Source organism: Schistocerca cancellata, chromosome 3 (genome assembly GCF_023864275.1).
Source record: "Schistocerca cancellata isolate TAMUIC-IGC-003103 chromosome 3, iqSchCanc2.1, whole genome shotgun sequence".
Classification (NCBI taxonomy): Eukaryota; Metazoa; Arthropoda; class Insecta; order Orthoptera; family Acrididae; genus Schistocerca; species Schistocerca cancellata.
In genome coordinates, this window is record NC_064628.1 from 210443769 (window position 1) to 210459903 (window position 16135).

At 42.3% G+C, this 16135-nt stretch overlaps 1 protein-coding gene across 1 annotated transcript in view; it reads left to right on the forward strand.

Moving 5' to 3' along the window:
• LOC126174831 (uncharacterized) overlaps nt 1-16135 on the forward strand; it is a 512108-nt gene that overhangs the window by 388072 nt on the left and 107901 nt on the right. The window lies entirely within an intron of this gene.

Here is a 16135-nt window from a genome sequence, read left to right on the forward strand (position 1 = left end):
CAGTGGTTCCGCGGGTTCAGAGCAATACACTTTTTAGGGTAGGAAGGACAGAAAGAAACCAAGTTTTAGAGATTAGGATTGAAACAAACCCTCAGTTTGAGAAAGAAACCAAGCAACATAATTCTGGCACATTGCATCTTTTATATACAGTAGCAAGCCTAGACGACAGTTCTACAGCTGTAACTTCTCGAGGAAGTCGAGAAGCTTCTACAACTTATAAATATTATTAGATCTGTTTCAGGAAAACACTTTAATATCGAATATTTATCTTTGGAAGACATCCACGTCCATGTTTGGTACGATAATACAAAATACAGTCTCAGAACACAATGATAACCCTTCTTTACATAAAATAATATTGGTACAATTATCACAACTGTTTATACTTCTTCTACTGACTAACTTTTCTAAACAGAAATTTTCTCAGCTTGACATAAATGTCAAACATCACCTTACATTTAACTCCGAAACTTGTTAAACTGTTCCGACTAACGACACTAGGTCACTTCTGGATCTGAACTATGATGAGGCTGCTGCTAGACCAGGCGAGTGGCGCTGCACTCTGACGAAAGTACCCTTCTTCTATGCAGTAGCAGCATATGGTACTTTTCGAGGGCGTGTCTTCGTTGAGGCCTCTCATTTGTGGCTGCATCTGCCAATGACAGTCTTTAGCTTGAGGTTCCGTCGTGAGGCAGCAACTTGACGTTGGGGCGTCATCTTTCGGGCAACACCACAGCATCAGCACAAACATCCATTGGTTAAAAATATTTTGTAATCAGTAGAAATTTTAATTCCACACAATTTTAACTCTTTCAGTGTGAAATTCCAGCTATCTTTTGTGCATCAAAATATTTGAGGACTAAGAAATAAAATTAATGAACTACTTATCTGCAGGATGAATTCGTCATCAAACCCTACTGACATAATCTGCCTCTCTGAACATCATCTGACCACTGGTATTATATGTGTTAAGTGTTGAACGATTTAGATCAGCTTCTCACTTTTGTAGAGCAGACGTGGAGAAAGCAGGAGTTGTCGCATTTATCAGGAATTGTCATAAATTTAAGAGCACAGACATTCATAAATTTTGCCTAGAGCAGCAAATGGATGCATGTATGGAAGAAACAGAGTTTCGTAATAAATCCTTCATAATAGTAAGTATATACGAGCAACTGCAGATAACTTAAATCTGTTCACAAAACACCTTCAAGCTCTACCGGCCTATTTAACAACAAACAAAAAAAGGAGAAATATTAGTTACTACCGTAGATTGCCTTAAAACTCTCCTAATAAGAATTTATTATAATTCGAAATACTGTCGTTTAACTTAATTCCTACGGTACTCTTCCCAACTAGTGTAGGTAATTGGTCACAGACAGCCATTGATAATATCTTTAAAGAAAGGTGTAATGAATAAAATTCTACTTACAAACTCAATAGTCAGTGAACCCTCAGACCATGAATGCAGTTCTTTTGTTAAATATTCGTACTAAACAGAAAAAAAAATCTATTAAATATGAATTCAAGAGAGTAAGCCAAAAAATGATTATTTTAGGACACTCCTCAATGACATGAACTAGAAAGATATATGCAGCGCTCATGGCGTGAATGAAAATCACAACATTTTTATTATCAGAGTACTTACCAAACTGAATACTGGCTTCCCCCCCCCCCCCCCTCTGAATTGGCCCCAGATTAGACAAAAGTTTCCAAATAAGCCATGGTTTACTCACTGAATACAAGTGGCTTGTAAAATAAAAAGGAAACTGTATCTGTCAGTCAGAAAAAAAACTCTGATGTTCATGCCACTGCACATTACAAGAAGTACTGCAAAATATTAAAGGTAGTAATACGGACGTAACAGCAAATACATTACAAGGAAAAGATAATCACATCAGATAAAAAATACAGACGATTTGGGAAGTTGTGAAGGAGGAGCCTGGTAGAGTAAGACATGAAGAGGGACAGAGAGAATTAATAGGAAATGATGCGTTGGTAATAGAGGTGTGCAGTGTTGCAAAACGTTTTAACAAGCATTTCATAATTGCAACTGAAACTATGGGTTTGTCAGGTTCGGTAGATGCTGCTGTAGAATATCTCACGCCTGTCAGCAGATACAAATAACTTCAGTAATATGAATATGACCGTCACTACATCAGTAAAAGTAATATCTTCCTTAAAGTCTTTAAAATCAAAAAATCTAGCGGTTATGATAAAGTACAAAAAAGTTAACAACCAGATACCTGTCAGTTGAGCATTTCCTGTATGGCTGAAAATACTGAAGTTAAGCCTTTGTTTAAGAAAGGAGATTAAGAAATACCGCCATTTCAGTCCAGTCTCACTTTTGTCAGCATTCTCGAAAATACTTGAAAATGTAATACGCAGTCAGCTTCCTAACCACCTGATAGAAAATATATTGTCGAAGTCACAGTTGGATTTCTAAAGGTTTCTGATATTTAGAAGACTATCTACACATAAATCGAGAATCTACATAATTCATTAGACGATAAATAACAGGTTACTGGCATATACTGTGATATGTGGAAGGCATTTGACTGGATAAATCACAATATCCTTTTAACTAAATTAGAATATTACGGTGTAACAGGAATTGCTGCAAAGTGGTTAAAATCCTATACCTCTTACAGGAAACAAAGGGTGTCATTATGAAAGAGATATGTGTTAAACCATCAGGCATCAGCCAACGTGAAGTAATTACATGTGGTGTTCCACAAGGTCCCATCTCAGGACCCTTACTTTTTCTTGTATATATCAATGATCTTTCATCAGTGACATTACCAGATGCCGAGTTGGTTTTGTTGTTAGTTGATACAAACATTACAATAAATAGCAAATTAAGTGCAGTCTTAGAAAGATTGGTTAGTGAAATTTTCATAGACATTACTAAATGGTTCCTAGCCATTCTTAGTCATTAAAATTTGAAAAGAAACACAGTAGATGCAGTTCAGCACTTGTAAGACGTTTGCTACCAGTACACCCCTAAAATATGATGACAAACAGATGAAGGAGTGGAGAAATGATTACAATTTGGTAATAAATTCAACTAGGAGGAGCACACCTCATAACTGCTGAAGCGCCTAAACAAATCTCTATTTGCAATCCGAATGTTATCACACATGTAAATACCAAAAAGCCTGCACACTATGCTTAATTTTAGTCCATAATATCTTAAGGGATTATTTGTTTAGAGTAACACATTAAGTCAAGCTAAAGTTTTCTGGATCCATAGATATGTAATAAGAATAATTTGTGGTGTGAACTCAAGAACATCCTGGAGAGACCTCTTCAGGGAACTAAGGACAATAACTACTGCTTCCCAATATATTTATTCCTTAATTAAATTTGTCATTAAAATATGGAAGATGTGTGAGCAAAGAAATGAGACTGACAACACTGTGGGTGATCTAGCAACACTGTGTTGTTCTAATTGTGTACACTGTTGTCTTCATCCCCACCAGACACTCAGCCGGAGTTTCTGCTCCGTACATTCATTATGCGATTTTTGAGAGTGCCATCAGTGACGTTGTGTTTTTGTTGTGTGTAACGAAAATGGAACAGCGGAATTGAGAGCAACTTTTTGTCATCAAGTTTGGGATATCTGCGAGTGTGACCTTTGAAAAGTTGCAACAAGCCTGAGGGGAACATTCTTATCAAGAGCACAAGTTTTTCACATACACAAATCATTTTGGAAGGCAGAGAATACGTTGAAGATTTTTGAGTACGATCCTGAGACGAAGCGGCGAGGTGAGGAGTGGCACACTGAGACATCTCCTCGACATAATGAAGCACGAATGACCAAATGAAAGATCAGTACAATGCTGATTTGCTTTTGTGGCAGTAGGAGTATCGTTTAGAATGAATCTGTTCCTCCAAACCGTCAACCAAGTGTTGTACAAAGATATCCTTCATAGGCTCAGGAAAAGGGTGGATCGAGTTAAAACCAGACATTGTAGACAAGTGGATCCCGCATCATGATAACGCTCAGTGTCAAATAGCCACTACCATCACGGAATTTTTTACCACAAAAGGCATTCCTGTTATTTCACAGACCTCCTATTCACTTAACCCGAGATGTTGTGACATTTTTCTTTTTCCGAAATTAAAAAAGTCTTAAAATGACGTAATTTTGGGACCATGGACAACATTCAAAAGAAAGTGACCAACATGTTAAAGGCAACAACTACTCCAAAATGTATAGCTCTTGAAGGGAACTACTTTGAAGGTGACATGACATTTTTCATTTCACTAGCTATGGTGGGCCTTAAAATAACTACATTGAAAGAAAACTGTAGTCACTCGTATACTGCTGTAGCTAAGAAAGTTTCGCATTTTAAATATGTGACAAAATGCTCTCTGTGTTGCGTGCTATCATTTCTCACAAATTCATTTCGGTATCTCAAACAGCTTCTGAGATATAAGGGATGTTATTAATATAGCACTTTCAGTGTGCCGTTTGCACACGCGACTGGAAGTGAGTGCACTACATAAAATCCATTTTCTCGAGATCGGAGGTACACACAGATCTCGTCTCAAGTTTAAAGAAAAATTCAATATGATATCTACGTTTCATAAGCAGCACTGTATTACCTAATATTCATCAGACGAATATCATAGTGACTAGTACATTTCATTACAAACTATTCGAATTTCGCACAGTACCTTGCGTAATGCGACAATATCACGATAACTGTGACCATTAACGAAATGATAGGCAGTTCATCTTGAATTTGACGAATGGTTATGTGATAAGCAAGAGGATCAAATTTTTTTTACCGAGCATCTTCATAGAACATTGCAGAACATCCAGCAACATCGACCACCACACTGTCTCAGGACACATAGCTGAATGTGGTGGCGAGTTGAATGAAGTGAATACCCCCTCACCAGTTGTCACTTCATTAGTTGCAGACCTCATTTTCTTCAAGCCATTCCCCCTCCGAATAAAGTTAAAACTACTTCTCAATATTGACGTTACAGTGTATAGGAGGAATTTACTCTGACTCTGAAATTATTGTGCAGACCACCTTGGCTCCTGCTTGTCCCTTTTTATGTCCTGTAACTCTCACATGCCATGGTACAAACAGAATATCAACTCCTTTCCTCGATGATACACGGAAATAAGAGTGTCCTGGATGATTGGGTAATTTTTCCTCCTGAGTATATGAAATAAATTTATTTAAAAACTCTCAGGGCACTAGGAGAGATCAAAAATTTGATAGCTCCAGTACATCTCATTTGTTCCAGAATTATGTATAATTCTTCACACTAGACACTGAATTTGTTCGGTAAGTGTTGCCCCTCTCCTTAAATTTATCTGTGTAAACTAGTATGAGATACTGGGCAATTTGAAGTACTCATTCTTTTTGCATTGTAATAACTGTAGAATCATACTACTGAAAATACAATATGCTAGTCGGCTGAACCACTGGATACTGACTGGTGTCTGGTTCACAGATAATGCCTCGAGGTCTTGCTTTGCACGGATTCTAAATGGCTTCGTTGCATATGGATGGTTTACAAAATCTACTTTCATGTTAGACTAGACAACCAGAATGAATGCTGGTGATTGAGCATCACACAAGGACTTACATGTCTGTCACTCCATGAGGCTGCCACTGGATAGCTAGTGAAGGCTCACAAACCTCAGCACAGAGGCTGACGACATGACTTCTGCCCAGCCTAATTATCAAATAGTGAATACCACCACGATCTTTAGACATAGAGGTCTTGTTGATGAATACACTTATCATCCATATTCGAGTCGATAAAATAAAAAGGCTTTGCAGAATTTAAGAAGGGGTGTTCTATGTGAAAAAAAGAACTTCAGGGTGTTCAATGTCTCACGTGCCTTGAATTTCAAATCCCTCGTGTGTGGTAACCAAGACAGCTTACTGTCATAAAGAGGTCTAGAGACCTTACTGCGTTATTACCTTAAGGTATTGTTCCTCATGATTAGTCAGCACTGTGCACTCCTCCCACCGATGAATGGCCTGCAACTGCTACATAACGGTTGCACCACCTTGGTGAGCTCTTCCAGTCTCTAGTAAGTTTTGTCTAAAATGGATATAAATCTCATCGTTGATTACTACTGACTAAGAATCATGTCTCCAACGCATTTTTCCCCGTAGCACCAGAGGCTAATGAACCACTGTTAGTGGCAAACAAAATGGTTCAAATGGCTCTGAGCACTATGTGACTTAACTTCTGAGGTCATCAGTCGTCTAGAACTTAGAACTAATTAAACCTAACTAACCTAAGGACATCACACACATCCATTCCCGAGGCAGGATTCGAACCTGCGACCGCAGCGGTCGCTCGGCTCCAGACTGCAGCGCCTAGAACCGCACAGCCACTCCGGCCGGCGTGGCAAACATACCACAGGAATTTTCACTGAATACTGTTTATCGTTGGTGTGAAAAAAGAGACATGAAGGCAGAATGGCTGCGATTTCTCTCTCACTCAGCATTCCGCTGATCAGCGTAGCCTATTAGGACCTTCTATCCAGGTGTTCATTAATTTACACAGTAAGCAGTGGCAAGGTTCATCTGTTGCAAAAATATGTTGCCTCACGTTGTTTAAACCACCGATAATTCACCAAAACAACAAAGCCCAGGCGAGATTCAACTCCTCAGTGTGACTAGCCTAGCTTCTCCAACCTCACCAGTCCACCACGCTCCGCGCTTGTTTTTCCCCATCCGTCTTCTCACTGGTTTGATGCGGCCCGCCACGAATTGCTCTCGTGTGTCAACCTCCTCATCTCAGAGTAGCATTGCAATCTACGTCCCCAATTATTTGCTCGATGCTTTCCAGTCTCTGTTTTCCTCTACAGCTTTTACCCTCTTCAGCTCCCTCTAATACCGTGGAAGTTATTCGGTGATGAGTTAACAGATGTCCTACCAACCGGTCCCTTCTACTTATCAGTGTTTTCCCTATATTCCTTTGCTCGCCAATTCTCCAGAGAACTTCCTCCTTATTTTCAACGTTCTTCTGTAGCACTACATCTCAAATGCTTCGATTCTCTTCTGTGCAGGTTTTCCCACGGTTCATGTTTCACTTCCGCACAATGCTTTGTTCGAAACGTACATTCTCAGAAATTTCTTCCTCAGATTAAAGCCTATGTTTCATACTAGTAGATTTCGCTTGGCCAGGAGTGCCCTTTTTACCAGTGCTAGTCTGTCTTTTATGTTCTCCTTGCTCCATCCGTCATGGGTTATTTTGCTGCCTAGGTAGCAGTTTCCTTAACTTCATCTACTTCGTGGTCACCAATCCTGATGTTGATTTCCTCGCTGTTGTGAATTCCTCACTGTTCTCATTTCTGCCACTTCTCATTACTTTCGTCTTCCTTTGATTTACTGTTAATCCATGTTCTGTACTCTTTATACTGTTTATTCCATTAAGCAGATCCTGTAATTCTTCTTCTCTTTCATTGAGGATAGCAATGTCATCAGTGAATCTTATCATTGATATCCTTTCATCTTGAATTTTAATTCCATTCTTGAACCCTTCTTTTATTTCCGTCATTGCTTCTTCGATGTACAGATTGAACAGTAGGGACGAAAGACTACATCTCTGTCTTCACGCCGATTTTAATCCAAATACTTCGTTCTTGGTCTCTCACTCTTATTGTTCCCTCTTGCCTCTTGTACATATTGTACATTACCCGTCTTTCCTATAGCTTAACCCTATTTTTGTCAGAGCTTCGAACATATTGCACCATCTGACACTGTCGAACGTTTTTTCGGATCGACAAATGAACGTGCTTTTCTTTTTCTTCAGTCTTACTTCCATTACCAACCGCAACGTGAGAATTGCCTCTCTGGTGCGTTTATATCTCCTAAAGCCAAACTGATCGTCCTCTAACAGACCCTCAACTTTCTTTTCCATTCTTCTGTACATTATTTTTGTCAGCAACTTGGATAGGTGGATGAGGAGATCAGTGTTTAACGTACCGTCGACAAGGAGGTCATTACAGACGGAGCACAAGCCCAGCTTAGAAAAAGATGGGGAAGGACATAAAACGTGCGCTTTCAAAGCGACCATCCCGGCATTTGCCTGAAGCGATTTCGGGAAATCATGGAAAACCTAAATCAGGTTGACCGGACACGGAACTGAACCGTCGTCTTCCCGAATGCAAATCCAGCTGCTAACCACTGCGCCATCTGACTCGGTCAGCTTGGATACTTGAGCTGTAAAGCTGATTGTGCTATTATTCTCGCACTTGTCGGCTCTTGCAATCTTCCGAATTGTATAAATGATGTTTTTCGGAAAGTCAGATGGTATCGCCAGACGCATACATTCTACACAACAACGTGAACAGTCGTTCTGTTGCCATGTCCTCCGTAGATTTTAGAAATTCCGATTGAATGTTGTCTATCCCTTCTGTCTTAATCGATCTTAAGTTTTCCAAAGCTCTTAAACTCTGATTCTAGTACTGAATCCCCCATCTCTTCTACGTCGACTGCTGCTTCTTCTTCTATCGAGCCATCGGGCAAGTCTCCCCCTTCAAAGAGGCCTTCAATGTACCCTTTCAACGTATCTGCTCTCTCCTCTGTATTTAACAATGGAATTTTCATTGCACTCTTAATGTTATCGCCCTTGCTTTTAATTTCGCCGAAGTTTGTTTAGACTTCTCTATACGTTTAGTCAAGTCTTTACAACAATAATTTCTTCACATTTCTTATGCAGCCATTTCACCTTAGCTTCCCTGGACTTCAAAATGGTTCAAATGGCTCTGAGCAGTATGGACTTAACTTCTGAGGTCATTAGTCCCCTAGAACTCAGAACTACTTAAACCTAACTAACCTACGGACATCACACACATCCATGCCCGAGGCAGGATTCGAACCTGCGACCTTAGCGGTCGCGCGGTTCCAGACTGTAGCACCTAGAACCGCTCCGCCACTCCGGCCGGCTTCCTGGACTTCCTATTTATTTCATTCCTAAATGACTTGTAGAGTTACAGCTACAAAACAGGTAAGTGCTGTCATGTTCTTGGCACTGCAGATGCTTCCTTAACACATACGCAATGCAAGGCCGTGCTAAACGAAGTCTTCGTGTAATCAGTCAACATTAAATAGGGAACTCTGTGACATGATGTAACGTCAGTCTCACACAGCCTCTGGTCTGTGATTGGCAAACATAGATCACTGCTATCTTTGCACATTAACATTCTCTTGCGCAACGCGTTCAGATTAGGCGATGTTCACTGTGCATTCTTCAATCGTTTCTATACTACTGGTCATTAAAATTGCAGCACCAGGAAGCGTAGCTAGAAACGATATTTTACTTATCGTGCATATGCAATAAAGTAGGAAGAATAAATGATTAAGTTTTTGGAAGCTTTGGGGGATATCGTAGCTGCTACATCCGGCAACAACAGCAGCTCTAACTCCGCTGGGCGTCGAGTCGAACATAACTTGAATGACACGTACACATAAGTCACTTCATGTTACTCTTTTCTACAGCTCATCAACTGCAATGGCTTCTGTCGAACACTCTCTGTATTGGGTATGTCAGGACAATACTGGCAATATGCGGTCTTACGTTATCTTGTTGAAGATAACGTCACGGAGATCTCCAAGAAAAGGCACAGCATCCGTCCATAACACACATCAAAAATATTATAGCTCTTGTCCAAATTAACGGCTATGTTAACCTTACGTCATCGTGTTTTCTACTCAATATCACATCATACCTTCAAACCACGTGCTAGGCCTGTACGATGATAATGAATGTAATGTTCCAACATTAGTTCTCCTCCAAGCCTCCACAAAAACGTGCTGTACCCAGAACCAGAACTCTTCTGAAAATAGGTCTTAATGCCACTCCTGTGTTCAGTGCTGTAGTTAGACACACCACTGTCGTTGCCTCTCTCTCTCTTCCACCATCTCAAGGGAAGCCGTGATACTGGTAGCCATACTCACCAGACCTCACTGATGCAGAAATCATCGTACTGTCTATGTAACTACTTGGCTTGCTCAAATCAAGCCGCTTTACTGACTCAAGTTACACGACATGGCTGTATGACCCTGTATGGCTGAACGAATATTATGTAGTCCTCTCGGGTGCTAGTGGAGTGAGGCCACTGAGGTTCTGCATGGCACTGAGTATAACTCCCTTGGACCCATTGAATCCATATTCACATAACAATCAAGGGATCTTGACAAACACAAGCAGCAATATCGTGGAACTGTTGTCTCAAGATGCTGCTACTCGAATATCGACTCATGACGGTTGACGTTTTCCGTTTTACGCAATGCATACACCATGGTCATCTTACAAGGAACCCAGGTTCAGATGCGATTTCTGAATGAAAACCCACTGCACAATCTTTCCATACACACACCATATTATTCCCCAGTTTTTTAGCTATAAAACCACATTTTTCATCATAATCTCCATTCAGTGTGACGTCCTTACGCCACCTTACTGGTTGGGCCTGTATGCCCGCATGGTACTCCTCTACTGGTCGACGTCGGAGCCAACGTCTTGCTGCATCGACAACCACGCCATCATCCATGTACTGTTTCCCGTGGAGTACATCCTTCATTGAGCCAAACAGTTGGAAGTCGGAAGGTCCGAGAACGGGACTGTAGGGTGGGTGAGGCAGAACACTCCAATAAATTTTTGTGAACTCCACTCGTGTGCATAGATTAGTGTGAGACCTTGCATTGTCATGGAGAAGGAGAACTTCATCTGCGTTTTTGTGATGAAAAGGCTGCAGTCGTTTTTTCAATTTCCTAAAGGTAGCACAATACACTTCAGAGCTGAAAGTTGCACCATGTAGGATTACACCAAAGAGAATAACCCCTTCAGAGTCGCGGAAGACCAGCTCCATGACTTTACCAGTTGAGGGCGCAGCTTTGAATTTTTTCTTTGGAGAGAAATGGTGTTGCGCCACTCCATGGATTACCGTTTTCTCTCCGGTTCGAAGTGAAGAACTTACTTTTCAACGCCTGTGACGATGCTTGAAAAAAAAATTGTCACGATCAGCTTCTAAAGGTGCAAATAATTCCGCAAGAATGGTCCTTTGTTCCTCTTTGTAGTCTTTTGCTAGGCGGCGAGAAACCCAGTGGGTACCACCTTTCCAACTGGTGGACGACAGTGTCAGCACTATCAACAGAGACGTCCAGTTGAGCAGCGAGGTGTTTGTGATCTGTCAATGACCTAGAATAAGAGTGTCCACGTGTCCCAACATTGCAGGAGACACCGCTGTTTGACCGGTTTTTTTCTTTATTGCTATTTTAATACCTTTACAATAAAAGTAGGCCGGCAGCGGCCTATCTACGCCGCTCTTCGGCCACAGTGAACACATACAGGAAACAGAAAGACAGGAAAACAAACAAACATGGTGGACAAAAACGGGAGACAGACATAGTAAAAATAAATGGAGCCGTTCATGGGCATACTGATTGGATAAAAAACGTTCATCACTGTACACAACAGGGAAGAACGAGTTTACACACGTGAATGGAGGAACACAAATGGAGAGAGACTGAAGCACTGACGCGAAGACACACACGAGCACTGGCGACGACCTCCGGCGCACGAAGATGCACTGTTCACGCACAAAGCCGGAGACCTGCCAAAGGGAAGAGGTGTGAGTAGGAGGGAGAGGGGGAGGGGGAGGGTGTTGATGTTAGTGGGAGAGGAGAAGGGAGGGGGAGAGGAGAGGGTAGGGGGGGTTGTGTAAACCCAGAGGGAGGGAAGGTAGGGAGGAAGAGAGGAGGGAGAGAAAGGAAAGAGGGTGCCCTGGAGGAAAAACATAGAGGGAGGAAGGGGAGGATCAAAGTTGGTAGGAGGGGTAGATGGAGGGAATGAGGGCATCATCAGGGAGGGGGAGTTGGCACAAGCCACCTTGGGCAAGGGCATGGACTGTGGAGAGATGGAGAGCAGGTGGAACGTGGGAGTACAGGCGCGGCAGCGGACGGGATGGGAGAGACAAGCAGGTGAGGAGGATCAAGTTTGCGGGAGGTGTAAAGGACCCGTATCCGTTCGAGGAAAAGGAGGAGGTGTGGGAGTGTAATTAAGTCGTAGAGGATCCGCGTGGGGGAGGGGAGGCGGATGCAATAGGCAAAGTGGAGCGCATGGCGTTCCAGGATTTGAAGGGATTTGTAGAAGGTAGGAGGGGAGGCGATCCAGGCGGGATGGGCATAGCAGAGGATAGGGCGGATGAGGGATTTATAGGTGTGGAGGATGGTGGAGGGGTCCAGACCCTATGTGCGGCCACTGAGGTCGGCTGGCACGTGAGAGTTTAGACAGGTTTGCGCGACCGTGTTGCGACGATGACAGACGTCTCGCCCAAAGACTCACCGTGCCAGGTCTCTACAGACATTCTGCAAACACCTATGAATATATGCGATGCTCTGGCTTTCTGCCAAAATAAACTGAATGACAGCTCTCTGCTAGGAACGTAAGTTCGTTGCTGTTGTTGTTGTTGTTGTTGTTGTTGTTGTCTTCAGTTCTGAGACTGGTTTGATGCAGCTCTCCATGCTACTCTATCCTGTGCAAGATTCTTCATCTCCCAGTACCTACTGCAGCCTACATCCTTCTGAATCTGCTTAGTGTATTCATCTCTTGGTCTCCCTCTACGATTTTTACCCTCCACGCTGCCCTCCAGTACTAAATTGGTGATCCCTTGATGCCTCAGAACGTGTCCTACCAACTGGCCCCTACTTCTAGTCAAGTTGTGCCACAAACACCTCTTCTCCCCAATTCTATTCAATACCTCCTCATCAGTTATGTGATCTACCTATCTAATCCTCAGCAATCTTCTGTAGCACCCCATTTCGAAAGCTTCTATTCTCTTCTTGTCCAAACTATTTATCGTCCATGTTTCACTTCCATACATGGCTACACTCCATACAAATACTTTGAGAAACGACTTCCTGATACTTAAATCTATACTCGATGTTAACAAATTTCTCTTCTTCAGAAACGCTTTCCTTGCCATTGCCAGTCTACGTTTTATATCCTCTCTACTTCTACCATCATCAGTTATTTTGCTCCCCAGATAGCAAAACTCCTTTACTACTTTAAGTGTCTCATTTCCTAATCTAATTCCCTCAGGATCGCCCGACTTAATCGACTACATTCCATTATCCTTGTTTTGCTTTTGTTGATGTTAATCTTATACCCTCCTTTCAAGACACTGTCCATTCCGTTCAACTGCTCTTCCAACTCCTTTGCTGTCTCTGACAGAATTACAGTGTCATCGGTGAACCTCAAAGTTTTTATTTCTTCTCCGTGGATTTTAATACCTACTCCGAACTTTTCTTTTGTTTCCTTTACTGCTTGCTCCTCTTCAGGAACCACACGTTTGTCTGGCCTCTCAACAGATACCCCTCCGTTGTGGTTGCACCTACGGTACGGCTATCTGTATCGTTGAGGCACGCAAGCTTCCCCACCAACGGCAAGGTCCATGGTTCGTGGGGGGGGGGGGGGGGGGGGTAAGTTCGTTACAGACGCTGTTTTGAAAGCTAGGTATAGCGCCGCCACCTATCGGAACTTCACGAAACTATAGGTTCTGAAGCGGGAGTATTTCACGACGTCCCACAACAAATTCCTCCGTTTTTCAACTGAAACTGGCCGAGAAAAAATTTGTTGTATTACTTATTGAACGCTCCTCGTATAAAATGTGTATGGCGACACCTGAACCTCCTCTGTTCAGTTGTACTGAAATGCTCATCATTCACATATCTACCCATGTACAGGGAGTCCCACTCGAAAGAGGCTCCACAAACATTTGCTTAAAGTACACTTAAAATCTTTACATAAAAAGCAGGAAAGAAAATGAGGTGAACATGTAACATCTTGTTCATAGGTGAATCACAAAAGGTGCTAGAAGCGACCGCCCTCGACCTGTAAACACAGTTGATTGCAACACTGCAGATTCTCGAATGTTGCTGCCAGAGCCTGTATTTCACGGGTGATGTTCTCTAGTAAATCTTGGGAGTCGTGACGTTTGTTTCTGTAGATCTTGCCTTTTAGGCGGTTCCAGAGGAAGAAGTCAGCTGGCGCTAAATCATGTGACCTCGGGGGCGCCGGCCGGAGTGGCCGAGCGGTTCTAGGCGCTTCAGTCTGGAACCGCGCGGCCGCTACGGTCGCAGGTTCGAATCCTGCCTCGGGCATGGATGTGTGTGAAGTCCTTAGGTTAGTTAGGTTTAAATAGTTCTAAGTTCTAGGGGACTGATGACCTCAGATGTTAAGTCCCATAGTGCTCAGAGCCATTTGACCCATTTGAACCTCGGGGGCCACAGTCCTTTCGAAATCACTCTCCTGGGGTAAAATGATTCGACCTCTGCCATGGTCTCTGGAGACTGTGGCATGTGGCGCCATCCTGTTGGTACCAGGCAAGGGTAAATTGTTCTTCGTCCAACTGGTTCATAAATTCCCGAAACATTTCGAAGTAAACAGCACTTGTCACAGCAGACTCGAAAAAAATGGTCCAATGATTTGACGCTGCGATTTTGCACAGGACACGCCAATCTTTTGTGAATGCTGGGGTTGCTCGACCAGTGCACGTGGATCATCAATACACGACAAACGTGTATTATGAGAGCTTACTTAGCCAGTAGAACCACGCCTCATCACTGAAAGGTGTATACCGCAATATTCTTGGCCTCTGTGCATTAAATTGCTGAAACCGACGGCAAAATATAATGCATTTATATTTGTCATTGACTTTCAGTTCCTGAACAACTGTAAACCTTTGCGGATACATGCTGGCTTTCTTCACAGCTCCGCGACATGTGCTCCGTGACAGTCCACATTCTGAGATAAACGTCGAACAGACTTTGTAGGAGAGACCAACAAAGCTTGGTTTCACGTCACTCACTTTTTCTTCCGATAATGGCGGCCATCTTCCGCCCTGAAGATCCAACACTATTCCACCGCCCTGCATCTTGTTCACTAACTTTTGTACGCAGAATTTAGGTGGTATATGCTGGTCACCAAACCGTTCAACAAACATTCGCTGACATGTATTAGTGGAACCTGTAATCCAATATTGTTTCATAAGAAACACGCGCTCTTCGACAGAATAGCGATACATTGTCACTGATCATGAACTCTGCCCTTCAGCCACAGCGACGCACGGAAACACACTGTAGTAGACTTGGCCACTGTTTCTATGTTTCGATACAGTGTATCGATACGTGGAACTGTTTCAGTGCTTCGGAACGGCTGTGGTTCACTGTTTCGAAACAGTGGTGTTTCATTCCGCCCCTGTCTCGGATAACCGGACCAGATTCGATCTCGAGCCAGACACAGAAACTGTATCGTTATTTCAAAATAAGGCTGTTACAGTCCACCTGTGCTAAGAACAGACTAACTGTATCGAAACAGTGATGTTTCATTACGCTCTGTGTCGGACTAGATTCGGGCTCGGCACAGGTACTGAAACACAACATACCACTTCATGAAACACTTTCAAGAGTGTCGAAATCTTTTTGACAAACAATAGCATGAAGCTTAAGATATCCGAAAATAAAGCTTCGTTTCTAGCGGACTGTCCTATTCCGAAATGGCGTAACATCTGCTTTATAAACACTAACCAAACAATAAAACAACGCATATTATTCACGTTCAAAATAATAAATATGTGAAAATCATTCAGTTAAATTACACTTTTTTTATAACATACGCTTCTCTGTTCATGGACAGTAATCATATTAAGAAACGCAAGTAAGCCCACAACATTTTGAATAAAAAAAGGCGTAGAGTGACAGTTATTAGACATATACATAAATTTAATGTAGGTATAATTGCAAGCAATATGTTTGACGTATCACTGATAGTGTAATGATGAACGGGAAGGGCTGGGAAGCATGGTGAATTTATAGTAACGGTTCGAAACACCTTGCGAGACAAAATTTTTTTCTGTTATATTTTGTTATTTATTCGAATTATTTGGCGTTATTTGTGAGTTTATAGTTACTGTGCCTATTATTCACAATGATTCCCTTTGTGTACATGGAAATTATCAGGATGGGTATATTACCCATACTAACGGAATGTGGGAATCCCAGTAGCATATCCGTTGTTTCTGCAGTTTGCTCCCATCTCCAGTTCCGTTTGTGGTGGTTCTTCTGTCTTCAGCTATGGCTGTCCTCAG